General features: G+C 35.5%; 1 long non-coding RNA gene across 1 annotated transcript in view; it reads left to right on the top strand.

The window, feature by feature from the left end:
- LOC132344090 (uncharacterized) overlaps nucleotides 1–12,559 on the top strand; it is a 166,792-nt gene extending 154,233 nt beyond the window's left edge. The window contains exon 5 of the long non-coding RNA XR_009493205.1: nucleotides 12,215–12,559. This is a non-coding gene — a long non-coding RNA (uncharacterized lncRNA). The remainder of the gene's footprint in view (nucleotides 1–12,214) is intronic.
- The last annotated feature ends 3,585 nt before the right edge of the window (nucleotides 12,560–16,144 follow it).

Genomic DNA, 16,144 nt, shown 5'->3' with positions numbered 1-16,144 from the left:
TTCGATTCCTGTGTACATGTACAACAGCATAGGAGTTGTTAACTGTACCCTCATGGGAAGTAATATTATCAACTAGAGTAGAATGCCTGTGTGCAAAAATTTTTCCCCTTGAAGCTTAAGTTGTTTAGTTGCTCACTCGCATTCACCTCTCATGTGACCCCATGGACAGTAGGTGCCAGGCTCCTCTGTCCATGGGATTTCCTAGGCAAGAATACTGGAGTGGCTTACCATATCCTTCTCCATTAAGCTGAGGGGTTGTACCTAATTCCAAAGTTACTTAGGTCAGCATCTTTCTTCCTCCACCCCCACGTTACCACTCCAGTGAAGAAATTTCATGTATTTATAATACAGTTGGATTCTCTTCTCATATTCTGCATTTATTTCTGGGGTCTCCAGTTTCCTATTTTCTAAAAATGTGCATACATTAACGTTTATTCTTCATGCTATAAAATTTTATCAATTTTAACAAATGTATGATGTTATCCATCTATCATTACCATGTTATCCATCTGTCTACCACAGTATCGTAGAAAATAGTTTCACTGTCCTAAAAATCCATGGTGCTTTGCTAATTCACCTCTCTTCTTCCCTCCTGGCAACCGTTGATCTTTTTACTATCACTGTAGTTTTGCCTTTTACAAATGTCACATAATTGAAATTATACAGTCTATAGCCTTTCAGACTGGCTTCTTCTACTTAGCAATATGCATTTAACTTTCCTCTATGGCTTTTTCTGTCTTGATAACTCATTTCCTTTTATCACTGACTGTTATTCTGTTGCATGGATAACACACTTGGTTTGTCCATTCACCTAGAGAAGGATTTTTTGTTTGCTTCCAGTTTTGGGCACTTATGAATAAAGCAGTTATAGTTATTCATACTTAGGTTTTCATGTGGATGTAAGTTTTCAGATAAAGTCGATAGATACCTAGGGCACAATTAGTGGATGGTGTTGAAAGATTATGTTTAGCTTTATAAGAACTTGCCAAACTGTCTTCTATACATATTTGTTCATTTGAACCCCGAATGAATGAGTGTTCCTGTTGCTGTAATCCTCATGGCCATTTGGTAATGTGAGTTGTTTTTAGATTTTAGCCATCCTAATAGATGTGTGATGGTATCATATTGTTGTTTTAAATTTTGACTTCCTAATGACAAGATATTGAGCATCTTTCTGTATCTTTATTTGCCATCTTTTTGAAGACTCTTCAGACATTTTGTCTATTTTCAAAATTGTTTTTTTCTTATTGTTGAGTTGTAAGAGTTCTTTGCAGAGTTTGGATACATGTCCTTTATCTGATATATGTTTGGCGTGCATTTACTCCTGATCTCTGGCTTGTCTTTTCACTCTCCTGACAGTGTCTTTTGCAGAGCAGAAGTTGTAACTTTTAGTAAGATTCAGCTTAACAATTTTTTTTCCCAGTTGATTATGCTATCAGTGTCATATCTGAAATCACCTTGCTAAGGTCAAGGTAACATAAGTTTAAAACAAAAATGAACTGATTTTCTAGAGTAATTTTAGGTTCACAGCAAGATACAGAGATGTCCCATGCATTCCCTGCCCCCACACCCACATAGACTCCCCCATTATCAGTACCCCCACCGGAGTGGGACATTTGTTACAACTGATAAACCTACACTGACACATCCTTATCACCCGAAGCTCAGAGTTCACATTAGGATTCACTCTTAGTGTTGTACATTTTCTGGAGGTGGACAAATGTGTAGTGACGTGTCTTCCACGTTATAGTATCACACACAGCCGTTTTACTGCCCTAAAAATCCTCTGTGTGCTACCTATTCATCTCTCCATCCCCTTTAAGCCCTGGCAACCACAGATCTTTTTACTGTCTCCATAGTTTTGCTTTTGTAGGATGTTATACAGTTAGAATCATACAATATATAACCTTTCAGATGGGCTTTTTAAATTTTTTGATTGCATGATAATTGCTTTACAATGGTGTGTTGGTTTCTGCTGTATATCAAGATGAGTCAGCTGTATGTTTACATGTACCTCATCCCTCTCGAGCCTCTCACCCTTCTAGGTCGTCGCAGAGCCTTGAGCTAAGCTCCCGGTGTTGCCTGGCAGACCCCCACTGGCTGGCTGTGACGCTCGTGGTAGTGTATACATGTCAGTGCTGCTCTCCCAGTTTGTCCCACCGTCTGCTTCCCCTGCTGTGTCTGCAAGTCCTTTCTCTACAGCTGCGTCCCTATTCCCGCCCTGCAAATAGGCTCATCAGCACCATTTTTTTACATTCCATATATATGCAATATATGCATTGATATACGACATTTGCTTTTCTCTTTCTGCCTTACTTCACTCAGTAGGACACTCTGGGTTCATCTACCTCACTACAACTGACTCAGTTGACTTTTTCACTTAGGAATATGCATTTAAGATTACTCATATCTTTTCCTGGCTCAATAGCTCATTCCCTTTTAGCACTGAGTAATATTCTATAGTTTGACTATATTGCAATTCATGTATCTATTTGCCTACAAGTGGCAAGCCACTTCAGTAATCGTGCTTGGGGAATCAGAGGAGCCTGGCGGGCCGCAGTGAATGGGGACTCAGAAAGTACACATGTATACCTGTGGCGGATTCATTTTGATATTTGGCAAAACTAATACAATTATGTAAAGTTTAAAAATAAAATTAAAAAAAAAAAATAAATAAATACATAATACAAAGACCAAAAAAAAAAAAGAAAGTTGAACACCACTGAGCACGTGCGTGCACACGCACACTTTAACGACTGAAGGCCTTCTTGGCTGTTCCCGAGTTCTGACAATTATGATTAAAGCTGCTGTAAACATCTGGCCACAGGTTTTAGTGTAGACCTAAGTTTTCAGTTCTTTTGGGTAAATCCCAAGGAGCGTGATCCGTGGCTGTTATGCTAAGAATATGCTTAGCTTTCTACGAAACCACCAGACTGTCTTCCAAAGCGGTTGTACCATTTGTATTCCCACCAATGTAAGTGAGTTCCTGTTGCCCCGCATCCCTGCCAACCTTTGTTCCACCTTCTGAATTTTGACCATTCTCACATTCTCATATGTGTATAGTGAAGTCTCTTTGCTGTTTCAGTTTGCATTTCCCTGTTGACATACAATGTGGAGCCTCTTTTTATATACATATTTGCTGTCTGTATATTTTGGTGACGTGTCTGCTAAGATCTTTGACCTCGTTTTTAATCCAGTGTTTTTGTTTTCTTATTGTTAAATTTTGAGAATTCTTTGTATATTTTGTATATGTCTTTGGCAAATACTTTCTCTTGGTATTTATTTTTCTCCTTGTTTATTTTTTATGCTCTTCAGTTATGTAGATTGCTCTTTTACATTTTCTTCTAGAAGTTTTATAGCATTTTGGTTTACATTTGAGTTGAATGTCCATTTTGAGTTACCTTTTGTGAAAAGTGTAAGATGAGTGCCTAGATTTGTTTTTTGCACATTGTTTCTCAATTATTCCAGCACCATTTGTTGAAAGAATATTTTTCGTCTATTGAATTGCTTTTGTTCTTTTATCAGTCATCAATTTATTGTATTTGCATACAAGTTAAACAATATTGAATTGTTCAATATTGTTCAATATTAATTGAACAATAATTTCATCCCAGAAACTCCTCTGGAGTTAAGTGTACAATTTAACAAATTTTATAAATTTATAGGCTTATGCAACAGTTACTATAATCAGTTTTAGAACTTTTCTTTCATTTTAAAAGGCTGTCCTGTGCCCATTTTCAGTTAATACTCACCCTTACTCCAGCCCTAGAGAACCACTAACCTAATCTGCCTTCTGTCTCTCTGTTTGCCATTTCTTGCTGCTGTTGGCTAAGTCGCTTCAGTCGTGTCCGACTCTTAGAGACCCCATGGACTGCGGCCTACCAGGCTCCTCCGTCCATGGGATTTTCCAGGCAAGAGTAGAGTAGAATAGCTGGTTCATATGGTATAGATGATATTGTTACCTCTTGCTTTTCGATCATTGTCATTCTAATAGATGTGAAGTAGTTTCTCATTCTGGCTCTAATTTGAACTTCCTGATTGACTAATGACATTGTAGGGAAGCATCTTTTTATATGTTTATCAGTCATTCACATGCTTTATTTAGTGAATGTCTTGTAATTGTTTACTCAGTTTTAACTAAGTTATTTATCTTCTTCTTATAGATTTATAAGAGCCTTTTATATATCCTGGAAATTAGTCATTTATCAGATACCTGTGATTTGCAGACTTTATTCCTGTATGTAGCTTGTCTTCGTTTCCTGAAGGTGAATTTTGAAAGCATAAATATTCTGTTTTACCCAAATCTGTGTCTCCTGAATTTAAATTCTTTTTTTAATGTTTTATTTATTTTTCATTGGTGGATAATTGCTTTACCATATTGTATTGGTTTCTGCCAGACGTCGACATGAATCAGTCATAGGTATACATGTGTCCCCTCCCTCTTGAGTCTCCCTCACACCTCCCACCCCATCCCATCCCTCTAAGTTGTCACAGAACATCGGATTTGAGCTTCTGGTGTTATACAGCAAAGTCCCACTGGCTATCTCTTTTGTATATGGTAACATATATTTTCAATGCTACTCTCTCAACTAAATTGCAGTTCTTAAGATCCCAAATAAAATTATTTGTTCTTTGCAGCCTTAATTAAGTTTGACCAAGATCAATTTATCTTTTTTTTTATCCTTTTATGGATTCTGCTTTTAGAGTTACATGTAAGAACTCTTGGCCAAACCCAAGTTGATAAGAAATTTCTTACGTGTTTTCTTCTAGAAATGTTATAATCTTAGCTTTTACATTTAGGCCTGTGCTCCGTTTTCAGTTAGTGTTTGAGTACTGTGTGAGTAAAGTGTCTAAATTCCTCTTTTCATCTGGTGTTATCCAGTTGTTCTAAAACTTTTCATTGCAAAGATCATATTTTTGTTAACTGTCTAACATTTTCCTCTCTGAATTGGTGCCTTTGTCAAAGATAATTGATCTTATATGTAAGAGTTTATTTCTGGGCTTTCAAGACTATTTTATTAATCTTTATTTCTATACTTCTTTCAGTACTACATGTTCTTGATTAGAAGTGCTTTACAAAAGTGTTGAATTCAATAAGTATAAGTTCTCTAACCATGTTTTTATGGCAGAAAGTGAAGAGGAACTAAAAAGCCTTTTGATGAAAGTGAAAGAGGAGAGTGAAAAAGTTGGCTTAAAGCTCAACATTCAGAAAACGAAGATCATGGCATCCGGTCCCATCACTTCATGGGAAATAGATGGGGAAACAGTGGAAACAGTGTCAGACTTTATTTTTTGGGGCTCCAAAATCGTTGCAGATGGTGACTGCAGCCATGAAATTAAAAGACACTTACTCCTTGGAAGGAAAGTTATGACCAGCCTAGATAGCATATTCAAAAGCAGAGACATTACTTTGCCAACAAAGGTCCGTTTAGTCAAGGCTATGGTTTTTCCTGTGGTCATATATGAATGTGAGAGTTGGACTGTGAAGAAGGCTGAGCACCGAAGAATTGATGCTTCTGAGCTGTGGTGTTGGAGAAGACTCTTGAGAGTCCCCTGGACTGCAAGGAGATCCAATCAGTCCATTCTAAAGGAGATAAGTCCTGGGTGTTCATTGGTAGGACTGATGCTAAAGCTGAAACTCCAGTACTTTGGCCACCTCATGCAAAGAGTTGACTCATTGGAAAAGACCCTGATGCTGGGAGGGATTGGGGGCAGGAGCAGAAGAGGACGACAGAGGATGAGATGGCTAAATGGCATCACCAACTCGATGGACGTGAGTTTGAATGAGCTCCAGGAGTTGGTGATGGACAAGGAGGCCTGGTGTGCTGCGGTTTGTGGGGTCACAAAGAGTCGGACATGACTGAGCAACTGAACTGAACTGAACCATGTTTTTATATTTCAAAATTATGTTGACCTGTGGCCTCACCAAGTTAACCTTCTTCAGAGCTCTGTATCTCAGTGGCCATACCATTCTTGCATTTCTCAGACTGAAACCTTAGAGTCATCTTTGTTTTCTCTTTTTCTCTAACACTTCATGATTAGGGCCAAGATTGTAAAGAAAGAATGCTTTACATTAAATAGCAACTAAAATAGTGCTTGCAAAAGAGGGTATGGTATAAGGGTGGTGGCGTTACAGATGTACAGTGAATAGATTTTAAGTATATTTTGAATGTTAGAACCACTATAATTTTGTAGTGGACTGAATATTTAAAAATTTAAAGTTGAACATATTGACTTCCTGTTCTAACACCACTCAGCAGCTCCCCACCCAGAGTTGAAACCAAAATCTGTATGTTGCCTGTAGTGCACTGCGTAACTGGGGTTTTCACTTCATCTCTGGTCATGTTCTACTACACTACCAGTCTGTCTTCCCTTTGTTTTGGCCACTTGGACCCTCTCAAGCACACCCTTCTCCCAGCTCCAGCTCTTCAATTGCCTTGATGTATGCCTGGCCAGGGGACATATTTGTTGATGAATAAATTTATCAGATTGTTTATTAAACATAACCATAAGCAATATTAATTTATTTTTATACCATGTGGTATTTGAAGCCATAAACTAGGGGAAGTCAAGGGAAGAAGAGTAAAAGGTAAAGAAAGACATAATAACAGTAGTAATGTATAATAAGAAGTATTAATGTCTAATAAGTATTAATATCTAGCACAGAAATTGTGTGAGGAATAAACACTATAACTCAAAAGCTAAAACTTTTATTGTCAGCAATGCCTTTCTGCCCCTTGGCAGGCACTGAGTGCTCTACTATTCAGTCCCTGACAGTCACGATATATTGCTGAACCATTTAGAGAAGGTTAAAAAATATTGATCGCATCATGAAAGCAAGAAAGCAGCTTAAAGTGATTCAGGAAAAAAATAAATTTTATGAGTTGGTCTAATTTTCCAACGATTTTTACTACTTAAAAAAGTGGCTTTGCTTATTTGGAGTATTAGGTTGGTTCTTTTCTGATCATAGCAAAGAATTGAAAGGTCAGACCAGGATAGCCCAAGCAGGCAAGATCTGTTCAGCTGTACGCTCTGGAAATGTGTGAGCAGACCAACTCCTGCAGGAGTGGTCCTGCCCCGTTTTTGACTTCCTGCTTAAATCATTTGTTCCCTCCTCTGGACAGTCCTGGGGCCTGGTTGTTTGTACTCTATGCAAATAAGGCATGAGCCGAGACCTCTCAGGGAAGGGGGTATGCCAGACTCATTTTCCTGCCAGGAGTCTTCACTCAGGTCCTTGGTTTAGCCGCTACTTCTTCTGACTAACATTTTGGGTGCCCCTTTTCCCTACTCTAACTGCCTAACGCGAGTATTCAGTTCAGTGAAATAATCCTTTCGTAGTGCTGTAGCAAGGGGCCTTGCCCCAGGCACCCTTAAGATGTGTTATAGGAGAGCTTTTCATTTGTGTGACATAAAGACATTCAAGTTAAATAATAACTTTTAAAATAGCATAAATATTTTGCTTTTGAAATATGTATCATGTGTTATTTTACTCTTATTTTATGAAAACTTTTTTGAAAATGGTTTATGCTGATTATAAAAATGTAGAAAGAATGGGGGGAAAAATCACCCACAGTCCCACTAGCAAAAAACAAACACCATTAAAATTTATATGTTTCATTACAAGTTTTTTACATAATTATGTTCTTCTAAAACTCTTCAGATTACTTAATGTCTTATTATTAGTTTAAAATTATTATTCTTCGTATATCTAAAACCTTGCAACATTTAAATAATTTTTAAAAGAATAAATCATTTCAATATCCTATGGGATACGGTTAATGCCTTTGTTTATCTATGTACAACATCCTTATTTTTCTAACATTGTCTGTAATACATTTTATTTTAAATACTTTAACAAAAAATTCTCTGTTAAAAAATAAGCCTAATAGAACATAACATTGGAGTTGTATTATAAAATATTTATAATAAAAAACGTAAGCATGAAACATAAGTAGCTACTTATTCACAGGAGTCACTAATCTATGGAAACATTACTTAATTTCAATGTAAAATGCATTAACGCTACATAGGTAAGTTAGGATCCCAAATGAAGTACACAGATATTGTTTTAGAATGTAATTTAATTGCTATGTTTTTGTCAAAACTGCAGAAAGGATTTAATAGTTCATGACAAAAGTGAAATTGTACATTGCCATTCAAATTATATATTTTATTTCCTTTCTGAAGGGCATTACACTTAAATTGACATAATTTACTTACATATGGAAAAATGCAAGCTTTTCCGTACCAGAAATCTTAAACTTTACATTTTATCACTCTCTCTCCCTTTAATAATAAACTTGTATCTTTGACCAACTTCTAATGCTTAAATGATAATAGTGATCAAAACTGTAGGAAATAATTGATCTCTTAAATAATTTGACATTTAAAAGGCATCTTCAAGTCTTCTAGTCTCATTATCTTCTTTTATAAATCCTTTCAAGAGATTCCTGATAGTCATCCCACCTTGACTGGAACATTTCTAGTGTCTGGGACCTCTCCAGTCATTCACTCCATAATTACTTATTCATTCTTCCATTATTCATTTATTTAAACATTCATTTATTTAAACTTATTGAATATCTGCTCTTTACCTGCCAATATGCTTGACATTGAATACACAAGATGAATAAACCTGGAGAAACATGAGTGGAACTACGATGTTTGCTTTAACTAAGCTTATATATCTCTTCTTCCCACTTCTCTCTTTTCCTGATTATAAAAATGGTGGCTGTGAAGAATAATTCTATTGTTTTTGGTTAAACATCTGTTTACAAAAATAAGATAAAAAGAATTAAATGTGAAACAAATCTGTTTGCCAAGAGATAATCCTACAAATATTAGTATTTTCATTTTGCTTCCCTTTCAGTTCAGTTACTCAGTCGTGTCTGACTCTTTGCAACCCCATGGACTGCAGAATGCCAGGCCTCCCTGTCCATCATCAACTCCCGGAGTTTACTCAAACTCATGTCCATTGAGTCGGTGATTCATCCAACCATCTCATCCTCTGTCGTCCCCTTCTCCTCCCGCCTTCAATGTTCCCCAGCATCTGGGTCTTTTCAATGAGTCAGTTCTTTGCATCAGGTGGCCAAAGTACTGGAGTTTCAGCTTCAGCATCAGTCCTTCCAGTGAATATTCAGGACTGATTTCCTTTAGGATGGACTGGCTACTTCCCTTTACTTCTTTTCTAAAAACTGTACAAACAAACCCAAGTGCACACACTTTGTATTTCTAAGCTAAAAATATCTTTAATTTCTTTATGTGACACAGTTCCGAGTTACCATATTTAAAACTGCCTTTTGTCTAAAATTGTCTCTAATGTATTTTTAAGTATGGTAGCCAGAACTAAAAAGGTAACCATTATCTTTTAAATAGGGTAGCCAGAACTAAACATAGATTTCTGAACACCGAAACATAGATTTTCCTGAACACTAGTAGCCGAGTTTAAACTGCAGTTGTTTTGGGAGAGGGAGAAGATGAAGTCATGCACACGACTGGTTCATGTCAAGCTTGTTTTAGATGTGTAAGTACAGTGTCATATTCATAGTACTGATGGAGTATTGAATAGCCAGAATTTTTATTATTTCTTTATTGTTACTGGTAGGCAAGATCTTTCTTTATCTACATTTCCTCTCATACTTTTAATCTTGTCACTTTAGCCTGTTAAACATTTGGAATTAAGGTTTTGTGATTAGATGTACAGTTACCCATGCTTCCTTGAGTTAAATGATTTCTAAATTTGATTCTCTTTATATCTTTAATGATTTTAAAAAGCAATGGAGTCAAGACTGTGGGCAAAACCTTCAAAACAGATAATAAACCATTAATAAATAATTAATCCTTCAACTTGATCATGAACTTTATCTTGGTAATGAAACTTATCAGTCCTTTTGGTCTCCCAAGTCACAAGAAGATCTCATTATCCACATTTTTCAGTCTTCATATGAAAAAATCTTCAAATCTCTTGCTAACAACCTGAATGCATGTAATCGTTCCAGCATTTTTTTCATTGCTTAGTCCAATTACCCTGCTTTACAAAGAAAAAAAAAAACCTCTTATTTGATGAAATTTCTTATGCAACCTTTGCTAAATTATTATGATCATTGTTACTGTTAACTTTTATTTGTCAAGTATTGATGGACCACATACATCTTTGATAATCTGTTCTAGAATTTCACCAGAGATATATCTATATTTTATTTTATTTTTTACTTCTTACTTAAAATTGACCTAATTTTCTCTGGAATGATTTCTATAAGAAAGCACATACTTAGTTTTCTGTTTTTTCCCCCCTTTTTTTGGACTGAAAGATAGGATTAAATCATCTAATCCAATCTCATTTTTAAAATGAATAAATTGAGGCATTGGGAAATATATTTATGTCAGTGTAAATCTAATCATGCATTTTATTTAGTGAGGTCCTTTACCATTCGCCAAGGACAGTCTTAATGTACTCAAAGAAGTTAACTTCCAAGTTGAAGGTACCCTCGGAATTTCCAGATATGACTTTCCATCATTATGAAGTTGAGCAAATTTCATAACTGCAGTCAGGGGACTTTATGATTGGCCTGACTCCATCTATTCCACATAACTTACATTAATAAAAATTATCATTGGATAAGAAAGGGATAAATTGGATACAATCATTACATTAAGTATAATATACCAAACTGTTGACCTTATATCTATAATTGAAGGACAGACCAAGACAAGACTGAGATTTCTATGGTATGAACTGAAGGGCAAACCTAAAATAATTGATGTTTCCCTGATACAAACTTGCTGTATAAAATTTAACATTTTATCTAGAAATGATTTGAATTTTGCAGAGCTTGTTTTTAGAGGTTTCAAATCAGCATTCACTGTATCATATTTATAACAATCAAAGTTAAAAACCTGGGGCAATTCATGTTTCTGTTTCTCAAATAAATTGTATTTCTGTCAGCTGCACAGAGATAGGATATTAATGTGAGTAATTTTAAAAAATGAAAATGCGAATAAAGCAAAAAAAAAAAAAACAGCCCTCAGAGTGTGAATTTTCTTCTTGCTCTTTGAATCTGGAAGTACTCTGGCCTTTGCAAAACCAAGGTGTGTGAGTTAGGCCATGTCTACTGAAGAAGAGGACTGAGGCTTCTCTTTCATTTTGAATCAATTCAGCAGGGGTTCGTGATTGCTTGAAAGCTATGCAAGCTTTCACTTTATGTTAGTTTTAGAAATCTGTTTGAAAAATTGTAATGCGTGTAGAGCTGAGAGTGGTATTCATCGTTGTTCTCAGAAAACTAGACTAAGTGCCTTGAGAGTAAGAGACTAGCACATCATTTCAGGGTTAATCATTATATTCATATCTACAGTAACAGCAATTATTTGAGAGTTTGTGTGTGCTAGGTCTCATTGATTTTTGTTGAATTTTAAAATTTCACAATAAATAAATGAATGCACTTCATTGTAAAGGATTAAGTCAATACACATAAAATACAATTCAACCTTGATAAAATTATTTTCCTGCAGGCCCCACCCCCTCCTTTGCCTGGTCCCCAATTGACCATTGTCTTTATGTGGTTTACATATATACATATACAAGTAAAGCATATATATTTTTCTACAAATATGCTTTGTATAGTACACATGTGTATGTATGAATTATATATTATACTGTTTTGTAGACTTTAAAAAGTACATGGAGTCAATTATTATGTATTTTTCTTCAATTTGTTTTTCAATTTAACAGTATGGCTTTGAAAATTCTTGGGCAGTATATGTAGATAGAGCTTATTATTTTAAACAGTTGCATTAAACCATGAATGATTGTTTACCTAGCTATACTGATGGACATTTAGGGGTTTTCTCATATCCCTAATTATAAACAATGTATTTTTGCAGGACTAGAGTATTTATCCAGGGCAGATTCTAGGAAATGAAATTGTTAGATGATAGTATATATATTCTATATTTTATAATGTTCTATATTTATTCTTCAAAGTGGGCATAAATTGATACTCGCCAACATTGCATTTGAGGAGCTGTTTCTCTATAACCTCACTGGCACTATAATCATTCTGTGGATTATTTTTTTTAATCTGATGGATACAAATTGTTATCTTGTTGGAGTTTGAATTTGCATTTCTTAGAGTATTACCATTGAGGATTTTTTTTTAAATGTTTATTGGTCATTTATATTTCTTCTATGAATTATCTGTCCCTACATTTTATTCAGACTGCAAGGAGATCTAGCCAGTCCATCCTAAAGGAAATCAGTCCTGGGTGTTCATTGGAATAACTGATGTTGAAGTTGAAAGTCCAATATTTTGGCCACCTGATACGAAGAGCTAACTCATTTGAAAAGACCCTGATGTTGGGAAATACTGAAGGCAGGAGGAGAAGAGACGACAGAAGATGAGATGGTAAGATGGCATCACCGACTCAATGGACATGGGTTTGGGTGGACTCCAGGAGTTGGTGATGGACAGGGAGGCCTGGCGTGCTGCAGTTCATGGGGTCACAAAGAGTCCGAAGACTGAATTGAACTGAACATTTTATTCACTTGTAAATTACATTCTTTGTACTTAAAAAAATTAATTAAAAAATTCTTTACATATTTAAATATTCTGAATATTTTTTATTGTATACAGTAATAATGGCACTTGTGGCTAATGAGCCCACACACCATTCTAAGCACTTTATGTGGATTAACTAATTTACTTCTTTCTGCACAGCAAACCTGGTGGATTGTCTCCATTTTACAAATGAGGGAGCTGAGACCAGAAAGCTGAGAAACCCTGCCCAAGGTCACAGTAGCTGGCAGAGTTGGGTACAAACTCAGATAATCAAACAAACCTGGAGTTGATTTTATTAACCAACATGTAATATTAGATGAGACATCTGATATTATATATGTTTCATGCAGTAGAATTGTTTCTCTCTCTCTTCTGTTTCTTAACAGAAGAGTTTAAACAGAAGGAGAGCTTTAATATCAAAAGTACACTGGTACTTTCCTTGGTATTTATTACACAGAAGCCTGTATTTTACATCCCCAGGTTTTTTAGTATTTTCCTTTGTTGCTGTCCCCCTGTATTGCTTTAAGCTCTTCTGTAGTCTAAAGATCCATTGTATGTTTTTCCTAATATTATTTTTTTATTTTATTAATATTATTAATATAAATAATAATTTACCTAATAATATTATTGTTTCATTACATTTAGAATATATGATATATAATCCATAAGTTTATTTTTACCCCACAAGTTGATAACCAGTTTGTAAGCCCTGTTTACTGAGTTTTCCCATCCATCCTTTCCCTACTAATTTGGAAGCTTATCCTTACCATCCTTTGAGTTTGCACACACAGATCTGTTTCTTCATTTTCTATTCCATGGCACTGATTGTTTTTCCTTTTCTTGTAACAAATCTTTGCTTAGAACAGTGAGTAAATGTTAATCACCACCACAAGCTTATAATTTGGTTTTTTTTTAAATGTGTTTAATGGCTAGTTTTTTACCTTTACCTTCCAGTCCTTTCTTTAAAAAATTTTAAACTTGCCTACCATACAGTGTATAGATATGTTTATTCCTTCATCTGTGTCTTCTAAACTCATTATTCCAAATGAAGCTTAATCTGTTTGATGAGTTTCTTGGAAAACATGCTAAATTGTAACTGAATTGATTAAAATATGGATAATAGACATCTCCATTACATTGAACTCTCTTAACCTGGCATGAGGTGTGGGTTCATTTCTTTGCATCTTCCTTTATGTTCTTAAATATAATTGTATGGTTTTCTTTATATAGAACTCACATTTTTCTCATTAGGTTTATTCCTAACTATTTTAATATGTGTGTTGCCAGTGCAATTGGGCATTTTTACTTATGCTTTCAAATCGGCTATTGCTGATGCTGTTGATTTTGATCTACTTTTATTTTTTATCATGGGTTGGCTGAAATCACTTACCAGTTTGTCAATTGATTTTCTTGGCTTTTCCAAGTAGAATATTTTTCTTTGTTCCTAATTATTCTATCACTTACATATTTATCTTGTATTTTACCTGGCAGAACTTCCAATATAGTGGGTTGAACAGTACTACAGAGTATTTATGTCTTATTGCTGGAATGTTTAATGAATGTTTCTAATGTTTCCTGACAAATATTATACAGACTGAATATTACTGGTACCTACCTCTGTCAACAAGTTTCCTCTTCTTTTTGTTTGCTAAATAATTGTTTTATTTGTTTGCTGGTTTGTTTGTTTGTTTTATTTAGGAAAGAGGGTGAATTCTCCCCTACCCCCAGTTTTACTTCAGTATAATTGACATAACATTGTATCTGTTTTAGATGTACAGAAATAGTGATTTAGTACATGTATATATTGCAAAATGATTGTTGCAATAAGGCTAGTTAACATCCATCACCACACAGTTACAATTTTTTTCTTGTAATTAGAACTTTTAAGATTTAGTCTCTTTAGTTCAGTTCAGTTCAGTCGTTCAGTCGTGTCCGACTCTTTCTGACCCCATGAATCAGAAAGGACTGGTCTCCTTCAGCAGCTTTCAAATAAGCAATGCGGTTTTGCTAACTCTAGTCCCCATGATGTACGTTATATCCTCAAAGCTTATTCATCTTACAGCTGGAAGTTTGCACCTTTTGACCACCTTCACCCAGTGTTCCCACCCAGCACCCCCTACCTGTGGTAACCACCGATTTGTTTTCCATACCTGTAATTTCTTGTGTTGTTTAATTTCTCATGTAAGTGACATCATCAACTACTTACCTTTCTGTGTCTGACTCATTTCACTTAGCACAGTGCCTTCCAGTTTTATCCATGTTGCTGCAGTGGCAGGAGTTCTTTCTTGCAGTTGAATAACATTCCATTTTCTTTACCTACTCTTCTATTGCTGAACACTAAGTTTGTTTCCAGGTCTTCACTATTGTGAGTAATGCTGCAGTGAACATGAGAGTCAGGTATCTCTTCGAGGTAGCGCTTTTATTTGCTTTGGATGTATACCCAGAAGTGGAATTTCTGGGTCATGTGGTAGTTCAGTTTTTAATTTTTGAAGGAAGCTCTATATTGTTTACTGTAGTGGCTGGACCAGTTTATCCCCACCAACAGTGCACAAGTGTTCAAGAGGGTGGATTTTATCAAATAATTCTGTAGAATCACTCATCTCTAAAACTCATAATCACTATGGCAGGTCAGAGTATGAAGTGAGATTTGAAGAGATGAGGTAGAAATGTAGAACCAGCCTCAGGAATACTGGAGAAAAAGGGAAAGTTCTTAGGATCCAAAGGAAACCAAGGAGAGGAAATTGTGTTTTCTCTGCTTTCTGTCCTTTCTCTCATGTTCCTGAGAAAAATGATGGAAACTATCCTTAAAGGAACTGTCATCTTACAACCCAAACTTCATGCCAGTTAAAGTCAAAGCTTATGATTGTGTCTTTGATAAAGTTACAGAAATGTGAGCAAGTCTGAGCAGAAGAAAATATCCATCACTCTGAACTGCTCTTTGCATATTAATATGTCCTAATTCTGGTATTTCTGAACCTTGCCAGCTGTTTAAACTAAATGGATGAACTGCTGTAAAGCACATGATCCAAATTTCCTTCTGGAACAATTTGGCAGCCTTCTTATAGATATAATAGCAGAGTTCATTTGGGTAGAAATATATTATTATCCAAAATTCAAATGTTTGGTAAATATCACTGATTTTGAAAATATATTTTCTGCTTTATGATTTCTACAACTAAATACCTTTGCTGTTTGGATGTTGTAAAATATCTTTCTAACCATTTCTTTGTGACCATCATTATCCCTCCTCTCTACCACTTTTGCATTTTTCTGTGAAACTCATGTTTTTTGCTATTTGCAGTGTCTCAATACACGAATGTTTCCCTAAATTCCTCTGATTTAAAAGTAATATGTATCTTTACTTTAAAAAAAAATGTAAAGTTATGTTTTAATCAAAACCAAAATAATCTTTCAGTTCATTTCAGTTCAGTCGCTCAGTCGTGTCCGACTCTTTGCGACCCCATGAATCGCAGCACGCCAGGCCTCCCTGTCCATCACCAATTCTTGGAGTTCACGGAGACTCACGTCCATCGAGTCAGTGATGCCATCCAGCCATCTCATCCTCTGGCGTCCCCTTCTCCTCCTGCCCC

The sequence above is a fragment of the Bos taurus genome, chromosome 27 (genome assembly GCF_002263795.3).
Source record: "Bos taurus isolate L1 Dominette 01449 registration number 42190680 breed Hereford chromosome 27, ARS-UCD2.0, whole genome shotgun sequence".
Lineage (NCBI taxonomy): Eukaryota > Metazoa > Chordata > Mammalia > Artiodactyla > Bovidae > Bos > Bos taurus.
The sequence above is the reverse complement of the archived record's forward strand: the minus strand, read 5'-3'. Positions and strand labels throughout refer to the sequence as shown.